Raw genomic sequence first — 12743 nt, 5'->3', positions numbered from 1 at the left:
ATGTGGACATTGTTGGCAAATGGAGCATTTCACTATGTCCTTCCTGAGAAGATAAGAATTAGTGTCTGATGTTGAGTCTCAGTTCAACTGTATGAGTGGGGTCAAGATGAGAATTGGCTGAATTATCTCTGTTCTATTTCAAATAATTATCCCCAAAGAATCTAAACAGTGAAGCATCGCTGGGGTGATGGAGGTAAGAAGGGTCCAAAGACAGTTTGTAAGTTCATATTATTCCATGGTAGATATTAATGGAAATACCCATTTTATACTATCCAAACCAGCCCCCTAGACTACTATTACCTTTTATCTCTTAAATTTCAATAAAAGAATGAATCCTGCCCTGTATGTAGAGGAGGTAAAAGATCCTTCTACAACTGCAAATTTTTTTAATCATTCATCAAGGAACGTTGGAGAAGGAGGGGCCATTTATATTCATATCTAAATGTATTATTGTATATATTATATCCATATACATATCGTATGTAGTATATATCATAAATATTATACATAATATCCAAACCGTTGAGTGACCAAGTGACCATGCTGAAGTCATCATTTCATTTCTATGAGCAAAAGTTTTCTTATTTGTACAGTGGGAATAAGTTATATGAAAATTGTCATTGAAGGGTAAAATACTCTAAAATTTAAGAGACAATGTGCATAACTATTATTTCTATCAAAGGCACACTCATTTATTTGGATAAGAATTTGAATTTATTTAAAAAAGTTTCTATTTTATATTGGAGTGTAGTTGATTAACAATGTTGGGTTAGTTTCAGGCGTACAGCAATGTGATTCAGTTATACATGTACATGTTTCTGTTTTTCAAATTCTGTTCCCATTTAGGTTATTAGAGAGTATTGAGCAGAATTCCCTGTGCTATACAGTAGGTCCTTGTTGTTTATCTGTTTTAAATATAGCATTGTGTACATATCAATCCCAGACTCCTGATCTGTCCTTCCCTCCCCACCTTTCCCTCTGATAACCATAAGTTCATTCTCTAAATGAGTCTGTTTCTGTTTTGTAAATAAGTTCGTTTGTATCATTTTTCTTAGATTCCACATATAAGTGATATCATATGATGTTTGCGTTTCTCTGTCTGATTTACCTCACTTAGTATGATAATCTCCAGCTGCATCCATGTTCCATGTTGCTGCAACATGGAATGGCATTATTTCATTCTTTTTAATGGCTGAGTAATGTTCCATTGTAGATATGTACCACATTTTCTTTATCCATTCCTCTGTTGATGGACATTTAGGTTGCTTCCACACCTTGGCTATTCTAAACAGCACTGCAGTGAACACTGGGGTGCATGTATCTCTTTTTTTGTTGTTTGTTTTTTGCAGTTCTATAACTTTATTCAATAATCAGCAGTTCTCATCCACATTAACTGTCTGTAGATTTTTTTTTTTTTTCAAACCATGTTTTCCTCTGGATATATGCCCAGTGGTAGGAATCCTGGATCATATGGTAGCTCTATTTTTAGTTTCTTAAGGAACCTCTATACTGTTTTCCATAGTGGCTGCACCAATTTAGATTCCCACCAACAGTGTAGAAAGGTTCTCTTTTCTCCACACCCTCTCCAGCATTTATTACTTGTTGACTTTTTAATTATGGCTGTTGGGACTGCTGTGAGGTGATATCTCATTGTAGTTTTGATTTGCATTTCTGCATTTCTCTAATAATTAGCTATGTTGAACATCTTTTCACATGCCTCTTGGCCATCTGTATGTCTTCTTTGGAGAAATGTGTATTTAGGCTTCTGCCCATTTTTTTTTTTTTCTTTTTGTGGTATGTGGGCCTCTCACTGTTGTGGCCTCTCCCGTTGCGGAGCACAGGCTCCGGACGCACAGGCTCAGCGGCCATGGCTCACGGGCCCAGCTGCTCTGTGGCATGTGGAATCTTCCCGGTCCGGGGCACGAACCCACGTCCCCTGCATCGGCAAGTGGATTCTCAACCACTGCGCCACCAGGGAAGCCCTCTGCCCATTTTTTGATTGGGAGTTTTGGGGTTTTTTGATATTGAGCTGCATGAGCTGTTTGTAAGTTTTGGCGATTAATTCCTTGTCGGTCACATTGTTTGCAAATATTTTCTCCCATTCTGTGGGTTGTTTTATTTTGTTTATGGTTTCCTTTGCTGTGCAAAAGCTTTTGAGTTTAATTAGGTCTCACCCATTTGTTTATTTTTTAAAAGTTTCCATTACTGTAAGAGGTGGATTGAATAAGATATTGCTGCGATTTATGTCAAAGAGTGTCCTGCCTATGCTTTCCTCTAAGAGTTTTATAGTATCTGCTCTTAATTTTAGGTCTTTAATCCATTTTGAGCTTATTTTTGTGTATGTAAAAGAATGTTCTAATCTCACTTGTTTACATGTAGCTGTCCAGTTTTCCCAGCACCACTACTGAAGAGACTGTCTTTTCTCCATTGTATAGTCTTACCTCCTTTGTCATAGATTAATTGACCATAGGTGAGTGGGTATATTTCTGGGTTTTCTGTCCTGTTGCAGTGATCTATATTTTTGTTTTTGTGACAGTACCATACTGTTTTGATGACTGTAGCTTTGTAGCGTAGCCTGAAGTCTGGGTGCCTGATTGCTCTAGCTCCATTTTTCTTTCTCAAGATCGTTTTGGCTTTCCGAGGTCTTTTGTGTCTCCATACAAATTTTAAGATTTTTTGTTCGACTTCGGTGAAAAATGCCATTGGTAATTTGATAGGGATTGCATTGAATCTGTAGAAGAAATTGAATTTGTTAATTCATTTTTGAAAAAAATTTTTGAGTACCTATTATGGATCAAGTTCAATTCTAGACACTGGAATAAATTATTAAACTAAAGATACAAAAACCACTGCCTTCATGGAGATTGCATTCTAGCATAGGGGCACAGACAACAGATAAATTATACATGTCTGTATATGTATATATACATATGTAACCTATTTATGCACACACACACAAACTACATAGCGTATAGTACTATAAGTTTGATGGAAAAGAAATTGAATAAGATTTCCTGAGAGGGTTATATTTGAGCCAAGACTTAAATGAGTTGAATCCCCTGAATATATAAAGATATTGATTAAAAGACCAAGTGAATATCTGTGTTGAATACATTGAATTCTGTGAGTCTCTGTTTCTCCTATTTAATAATAGAACTTCCCATTCCTTTAAGACAAGTAAACAGAATGTTTAAATTACACTAGAGAAAATGATCAATTTTCTGATAAAAATTTGATAAAATGATAAATGTGATAAGTTACATCAGTATGGCTTAAATAGGAGGAAAGTTTAAAAGAGCACATACAGAGCTAGGAACTAGAAACTGCAAGATCTGTGTTCTGTTCTCGCTCTGTGGGTGTAACTAGCCTAGAAACCTTGGGTGAAAACTAACCTGAAGTCTCTCAGTAGCCTTTTTTTGGGTCCCGAAACTGGGATAATATTTGTTCTACCTATACCAAAGATATTTATGAGGATCATTTGGGTATAGCATAACTGTACCATGAAACATGTAAAAGTCCTATATGGAAGCAAGATGGTTTAAGCAAGGTTGAATAAGCATAATGTCTTATTTGCCTGACAAGATCTTAAGTGTTGTAATCAGTCTACATCTTTTCAATAAGTGTCTTACTACAAGTTTACTATTACAAGTACAGAAGCTCCTCTACTAAAGAAATTTCACATTATATATGTTCACAGTTTTTTTTCCTTAAAAAGCTGCTCACCAGAACAAAAGTTACACTGACTATATCCAAGCAGATGAAATAGTCACATGAAATCATCCATACACTTTTTAATTGATTTTAGTCTCATCCATTCTCTCTTTAATTCGTTTATGTCATGTGCACTCTGATGTAGCACACTTTTACATTTTATGATGAAGACAGCCAAAATGGAAACATCTTTGGATATATATTTTAAGAGTTGGCAGGAAACAATAAGATTCAGATTTAATGCTGTCAACATCTCTGGTTCTCCTGTGAAACTTCACTTTACATAGATGTTTAGCAGTATTTTGGACATGTAATAGATGGACTTCTGCACAGCAACTTAGAATCTAGTCTTGTCTAAAAGATCCTTCTATGCTCACTTTTATGACTATTTTGGAAATCATGGGCTTGCACAGATACGTACTATTTTTAGGTGTATGTAGTAGGCTAGATAACAGCTCCCCCAGATGTCCATGTCCTAACCCCCAAAACCTACGAACGTTACTTCATACGGTAACAGGGATTTGATCCATGTGGTTCAGGATCTTTTTTTTTTTTTTTTAACATCTTTATTGGGCCCATTCCTCCAGCTTCAGAGCCAGCAGCATAGCATCTTTACATCTATTTCATCATCACATCACTTTCTCCTCTTCTGTCTCTGAGGTCAAATCTCCTTCTGTCTCCTTCTTATAGAACCATTGTGATTACATTTAGAGTACACCTGGCTAATGTGGGATACTCTCTCAAGGGAAGAGATATGGGAACATATGTATATGTATAACTGATTCACTCTCTTATAAAGCAGAAACTAACACACCATTGTAAAGCAATTAAAGAGCATCTGTCACCTGGGTGAAAATTATCATTCAGGGTTGGAGACCTGAGCTCTGTCACTGACTAGAAAAATGATGACCGAAGCGTTTTTTTTTTCCATATGTGCCTTAATTTTCTTGTGTGTAAAATTGAGATATACTAAAGTTTCCTATATCAGTGGGCTGTCTTAAAGGTTCAATGCTACTTGAATACATAGAATTAAGGAAAATAGTAAAGCAAAGTGGCTAAAATATAGCAACTGCTCAAAAGATGACAATTATGAACAATTATAATTGTTAGACATTGGGAATATAAAATCAATTAAAAATTGTATGATTTATTCAAGGATTTTACAAGTCCTGGTATTAAACTTTGAGTGCTCAAGGAAATAGATGGATTGATAGATAGTTGGATAGATAGATAGATGATACTTAGATAGATACATAAAAATAATTCTAAGTGGCCTATGTTCTACATCAACTCTGTCCATTAGAAATATAATGCATACTACATATATCATTTTACATTTTCTAGTATCCACATTAAAAAAAAGCAAAAAGAAACAAGCGAAATAAGTAACAAGTAAACAAAATTATTTTAATAACACGTATTATTAACTCACTATATCTAAAATAGTATGTCAAATATTTTGCATTCTTTTTAAAATACTTTGTCTTTGAAACATTATTGAACATTTTCAATAATGGAATTGAACATCCATTGTTAACTTTAAATTTAAATTAATTAAAATTACCATTTTAAAATGAGTTCCTCAGTCTTAGTAGCTTTAAATGTTCAAATAATGGCTACTACATTGGACAATATAGTTCTCTTTTTGTAAGATTACATATCAAATAGTCTATGCCTTCTGGAAGTTTATTCTCCTAGATTTTCAAGTGCCATCCCAGAACTAAGCTGGGGGATTTCTTATTGTACTGTGTATATTACTGACTATTACATTATTACACAACACCCTGCAGAGCTGTGACCACTGCTTTAAAGATGAAATATTATGCACTGCAATTTTATAAAGGATCGGCTTAAGAAACATTCATTTGAAAAAAGTAATTGGAAGGAATGTGGTGGCAAAGGCAGAAATGTAAAGCATCAGTAAATGTAAATTGTCGGGGAAGGAAGTATAAAGTCAGTAAGGTATGTGGATGTTCATTCATTCTATGGTAGAATTACCAACACTAAGCCAAGAGCCAGGAGACCTGGCTCTGTGATGAGAGTGCTAAAATCTTAGTGGGGTTTTTTGTTTTTTTTTTTCTGGCCTGACTTCCCACCTCTTGCAATATCATGGGCTGAGCCTTCAGAGACCCACAGTTACTCTGAACACATAGAGATGCTGCATTAATCATAACAACAACAGTAATATGCTAATCAATAACTAAGATCAAAAGAAATAAATTCTGAAGGATAAGAATTAAGAGGTAGAGCTAAGCCAAATGCATATGCTTTCAAGTTAATGCAATGGTGGCTTAAAAAGGTAACAGACAAGATAGGAATTGAACTCTCTGTAGAAACAGGAAGTATGGAGTTGTGACTACAGGAAACTGGGAACTTTATGTGCTGTAAATAAAGCCAGGGCTCTGAAAGATTGTAGAATCCATGTAATAAGGGGACAAAAATCTTCTTACAAGTCCAATAAAGTAGCAAGAGAACTCTTCTGCCTGTGCTCATGGAGGAAAAAAATGCATCTACATTGAGAAATTGAAAAATCTAGCATGTGCCATGCCTGGATTTTGGGTCAGAATATACGTTATTCTCATGGGGTAGGGATCACAAGGAGGGAAATAATGCAAAAAACACTCTAAGACCATAAACCCCATGGTTTTGGCAGAAACAAATAAAAGAAACCACACTGTGAAGGCACTTCCAGGACCCAGAGGACATGTGTCTCTCATTGACAGAGGGGATAGGGTGTGGGGGAAAGACCACCACGAAAAATAAACACATAATCCAAAAATACAAATTACTTGAGGAAATGATCTACCACATGGGAGATCAACAGAAACAACAAAGCATAAAATTAATACCCCAAGACACTGAAATTACAGAACATAAGAAAGAGGCTATCAAATAAACACATTTTAAATGATTAAAGAGAACGTAGAAGGAAGCAAATTAAAATAGAACAAGAACTTATCAAAAATGAATAATTAGAATTAAAAAATAGATATTGTAAAACAAAAAAATTTATATAATCTTAAATTTAAAAAAAAGTCAATGTCTGGGTTAAACAGATTAGTCATAGTGAAAGAAGTAAAGAACTGGAAGATAAAAAAGGTCAAGTTACCTAGATGGAAGCACAGAGATATAAGCAGATGTAAGTAAAGAGAAAAGAGGTTAAGAGTTATTGATCAGAAAATTAGAAGTTTCAGTATTTTATATTAGGAATATATTATTAACAGCCTAAAATAATATGTGGCACATAGAAGGTACTCTAGAAATATTTGCTGAAAGGATGAATGAATGAATAGAAATCCTAGGAAAAGAAGACAGATAATCCATGGCAAGAAAAAAAGTGAAAATTAAAGAGATAATAGCTCTAAATTTTTCAGAATCAGAGAGAGGTATAAGATGTAAGTTAAATACAGTGAGTCCTAAAGAGGAAAAACTGAAATAAACATATATTTAAAAACCATAGACACAGTAAAAGTCTTACAAAGCAAACAAAGGAAAAAAAAATCTCAAAAACAGAAACTAGATGTTCAGTAGACTTAGCAGCAACAATAGAGACTAGAATGAAATAATATATTTGATATGCCTAAGGATAGTAATTTTAAGCCAGTGATTCTGTAAGACCTCAAAGTTATTCAAGATTGATAATAAATTGAATATATTTTCAGCGAAGACTGCAGACTTACAAATCATCACAAAAAAGTGTTGCTAAAGGTTGTATTTCAGAAAGTTGCAAGTTGTATAGAGAAGGAATTAGAGATGACAAAAAATAATAATGAATAAAGAAGTTACTTGATATGTAAGTAAACCTAAATAAAAAGAAACAGAAACAATATTAACTTAATTGAGGTAATTAGAAATAAGGTGAAAACAAACTATTCCAAAACAATAACATGAAAGATTGGGGTAATAATATGAACAAGATGAAATATTCTAGGCTCTTTGAATCATTTAGTGGGAGTTTAAAGACATTGCTAAACTTTAGACTGTTGTTAAATATGCATCTTAAATTTTAAAAGTAAATGCCAAAAAATAGAAATGCCATATAGATAGTGTTTATGCATACATATAGTGTATATGTACCTTCACACACGTACCTTCAAAACTATTAGAGGAAATAAGAGAATAAACAAAATTTCATCAACCCAAATGAAGGCAGGAAGCAAGAAAAGAAAAACAAAGGAAACACATATTACATACAGAACACACAGTAGAATAACAGACGTGAACTCAGAAAGTCAGTAATCACCATTTACGAGACAATATTTATTTTACCCGATTAAGGACAGAAATTCTCAGATTGGATTTTTAAAAATGACAGCTACATGTTGTATATAAGAAATTCAAGTAAAATACAAAAAATATAGAAATGTCAGTAATAAAAAGATAGAATGAGATACACAGGCACATAGAGCCAAAAGAAAGCTGGAATAAGGAAATTAGTTTTACACAGAAAGAGCTTTAAGGCAAAAAGGCTTTTTAGGGGTTAAAAAGTGCATTAGTTAATAATAAAGTGATAATCCCCCAGAGTAAGTCTCTTGAACATGTATGTCCTTAACATCAGAACTTTAAAATATATAAAGTAATAATTAACATAATAATGACAGTATGATACATTCATAATTATAGTGGGAGATTTTAATTTACTTCTCTCAGAAACTGACAAGCAAAGAAAATAAAAAGAATAAATAAGCATATGAAATGTCCTTAAAGAACGTTTCATAAACTAGTGCACACAAGAGTTCTAAGCAAGTCCAAAGACCTGATATCAAAAAACCATATTATGTGACCACACTGCAAGCAAAATAGAAATCAGTAACAAAAAGGTAATCAAAGTCCTTCTTATACATTTAGGAAACTAAAATTAATTAAATTATCAGTTAAGAAAGCATAATGGAAACCAGGACACTGAGAACTAAACCACAATGGTAACATGCATTATTCAATCTTGTGTGATATGGCTAAAGCAGTGATTAGGGGAAATTTTATAGTCATCATTAAGAAAAGAAGATTATAAATAAATGCAATAGAAGGAACTCCTGCCATTTATGACAACGTGGAAGACCCTGGAGGACATCATGCAGAGTGAAATGAGCCAGATACAGAAAGACAAACACTGCATGATCTCACTTATACATGGAATTTGAAATGGTCAAAATAGAAGCAGAGAATAGAATGGTGGTTGCCCAGGGACTAGGGGTTGGGAGAAAGAGAGATGTTGGTCAGAAGATATAAACTTTCAGTTATAAATAAGTTCTATGGGTCTAATGTGTACCATGATAACTATGGTTAACAATACAATGTTGTATTTGCTTAGAGGGTGGTTATTAATTGTTCCCACAAAAAAGAAAGAAAGGAGGGAGGGAGGGAGGGAAGGAAGGAAGGAAAGGAAAGAAAGTCGTAATTAGGTATGGTGATGGATATGTTAATTAGCATGATCGTGGTGATTATTTCACGATGTATATACATCTATCACAACATCAAGTTGTACACCTTAAATATATACAGTTTTTGTTAATTATACCTCAGTAAAACTGAAAACAATAAATGAGACAGCACTGAATTTAAAAAATTAGAAAAAGTGTAGAAGAAAGAAAATAAAAGCAAAACATAAGGAAAATGAAAACAAAGAAATGATGTAATTGTATTCTTTGTTGTTTTTTTTTTCGGTACACAGGCCTCTCACTGTTGTGGCCTCTCCTGTTGCGGAGCACAGGCTCCGGATGCGCAGGCTCAGTGGCCATGGCTCATGGGCCCAGCCGCTCTGCGGCATGTGGAATCTTCCCAGACCGGGGCACGAACCCATGTCCCCTGCATCGGCAGGCGGACTCTAAACACTGCGCCACCAGGGAAGCCCTGTAATTGTATTTTTGAAAGGACTAACACAATGAAACTAAGCTGACTCAAGAAAAGGGGGAAAAAAAGGTATATAACTCTAACCACTAAATGACGGATTTCAACCCTTTTCTTATATCACACACAAGAAACAACTTGAAATAGATAGACAAATATAAGAGCTAAAACTATAAAAGTTCTAGAAGAAAACCTAGGGAGAAATTTTCATGACCTTGGATTGAGTAAAAAGTTCATAGATATGACATCAAAAGCATGATCCATAAAATAAATAAATTAGACTTCATAAAAATTAAAATATTTTTACAGCAAGAAAATATTATGAAAATGAAATGCAGGTTATGGACTTGGGGAAAATATTTGCAATCTGATATCTGATAAAGGACTTTTTTTCCAGAATATATAAAGAACTTATGAAACTCAATAATAAGATGACAAACAATCCAATTAAAATGGGCAAAATATTTGAACAGACGTTTTATCAAAATAAACAAGAGGCCAATAAGCACAGGAAAATATGCTTAACATTGTTAGTCATTAGGGAAGCACAAATGGAAATCATAATGAGATACCACTATACATCCACTACAATGTCTATAATTAAAAAGACAGACGATAATAGGTGTCAGTGAGGATGTGGAAAAATGGAAATCTTCCTATATTGCTAGTAATGTCGAGTGGTGCAGTCACTTTGTAAACCAGTATGGCAGTTTCTTAAGTTAATACGTAAACTTACTGTATGACCCAGCAATTCTACTCTGACAGCCCAGCAATTCTACTCTGGCTCAAATACCCAAAAGAAATATAAACATCTGTCACACAGACTTGCATGTGAACATTCATAATAGCATTATTTTTTTAAATAAATTTATTTATTTATTTATTTACTTTTGGCTGCATTGGGTCTTCGTTGCTGTGCGTGGGCTTTCTCTAGTTGCGGTGAGCCGGGGCTACTCTTCATTGTGGTGCACGGGCTTCTCGTTGCCGTGGCTTCTCTTGTTGTGGATCATTGGCTCTAGGTGTGTGGGCTTCAGTAGCTGTGGCACATGGGCTTCAGTAGTTGTGGCTCACGGGCTGTAGAGTGCAGGCTCAGTAGTTGTGGTGCACGGGCTTAGTTGCTCCGTGGCATGTGGTATCTTCCCGGACCAGGGCTCGAACCTGTGTCCCCTGCATTGGCAGGAGGATTCTTAACCACTGTGCCACCAGGGAAGCCCCATAATAGCATTATTAATAACAGCCCAGACGTGGAAACAATGGAAATGTCTATAAACTGGTGAATGAGTAAACAAAATGTGATATATCTATGTAATGGAATATTATTCAGCAATAAAAAGGAACAAACCATTGATATATATGCTACCACGTAGATAACTTCAGAAACATTATGCTGCAAGTATACTATATTCCTGATTGAACCTCTGATTGGTTCCAGGCATGCAGAAGGCAGGATTTATTAATTCACTGAACATATTTTAATTTAGCAACTAACTGTGTGCTGGGCCCTGTGTTCAGCCCCCAGGGAACAAGTGGTGACCAAGGCAGACAAGGCTGTGGCTCTCCTGGAGCTCATAGTTCACAGCGGAGATGGAGGATCAACAGCCAGATAAACTAGGTGACTTCAGAGTGGACCAATGACTATGAAGGGAATAACTAGAAGGAAGGAGGGGCACCTAGGAGAAGTGCGGAAAAAGAAAGCTCTCTGCAGAGGGGCCGCTGGAGCTGAGATTTGCAAGATGAGTTAGCCATGAGGAGATCTGCGGGAAATGAAAGAGTTGCAGGTGGGGGAGCAGCAAGTGCAGAGGCCCTGAGCTGGGAGAGAGGCTTGTGTGTTCCAGCAGCAGGAGGAGGAGGCATGAGGGAGGGCGTGAGGGGGGCAGAAGCGGACCAGGCAGGGTTTGTACATCTGAGTGAGAGATTTGGATTTCATCCTAAGAGCCACGGGAACCTGTCGGAGGATGTCGATCTGAGAGAGATGTGATGTGATTTAGATTGTGGAGCAGCTCTGGCTGCCCGGAACAGGATGGAGAGTGGGGGGCAGCAGGCCCTTGATTTGCCAGGAACCTCAACCCCCCCCAAAGCAGAAGCTGGGTGCGGGGGTGAGCAGAGCAGGTGTCAGCGAGGGACCCCACTTCTGAGCTTCGCAGGAGTATTCTCTGAGATGAGGCCTGACTGGCTCCGGTCTGCCCGCTTTCTGGCTGTGTCAGGGCTGAGCTGGGGACCTCTTCTGTTCCCCACCAGCCAGCTGGGGTAGAGGTTCCGAGCCCTCCCCAGGAAAAGCCAACAGTCCCTTGGCCAGGTGATCAAGGTTAACATTACTAGTGACAGATCATGTTGACCTGATGTACTCCCTGATAAGATGTGATGAAACATGCACTTCACCTCTGGACGTTCTTCCCCCAAACCTGTAATCTCAGTCTAAGTATGAGAAAAACATTACACAAACCTAAATTGAAGGACGTTATCCAAATACCTGACTCCAAACAGGTTTTTAAATTTTAGCCATTCTAGTGAGGGTGTGATGACATCGTTGTTTTTATTGCATTTTCAATCTAACATGCAGTAAAATTGACCTTTATTAGTGTACAGTTCAATGACGTTGATACATATAGAGATAGATTTGTGTAACCACCATCACAGTCAGGATATGGAAGAGCTTCATCACCCCAGAATATCTCCCTTGGGCTATCCCTTCACAGTCACACCCCCTCCTCTACCCCTGGCCACCACTGATCTGTCAACAGAGTTTTGTCTTTGTGAGAGTGCCACCAGCAAAGGAGTCACACAGTGTTTAACGTTTGAGACTGGCTTTTTTTCACTTGGCATAATGCCTTGGAGATTCATCCAAGTTGATGCATGTATGAAGTTCATTCCTTTTATTGCTGAGTAGTATTTCACTGTATGAATGTGCAACAATTTGTTTATCCATTCACTGTATGGAGCTGCCATAACTATTCATGTAACAGGTTTTTGTGTGAACTTAAATTTTTATTTCTCTAGGGTAAATGCCCAGGAGTGGAACTGGAGGGTCATATGGCAGTTGTATATTTAACTTCATAAAGTGTCAAACTATAAAAAAAAAAAATTATGCTATGTGAAAACAGCTGGACATAAAAGACCACCTATTGTATGTTCAATTTATATGAAATGTCCAGAAAAGTTAAGCCTACAGAGAGAGACACAAGGGA

This window comes from Lipotes vexillifer, unplaced genomic scaffold (genome assembly GCF_000442215.2).
Source record: "Lipotes vexillifer unplaced genomic scaffold, Lipotes_vexillifer_v1.1 scaffold230, whole genome shotgun sequence".
Taxonomy (NCBI): Eukaryota; Metazoa; Chordata; class Mammalia; order Artiodactyla; family Lipotidae; genus Lipotes; species Lipotes vexillifer.
This window is presented reverse-complemented; position numbering follows the sequence as displayed.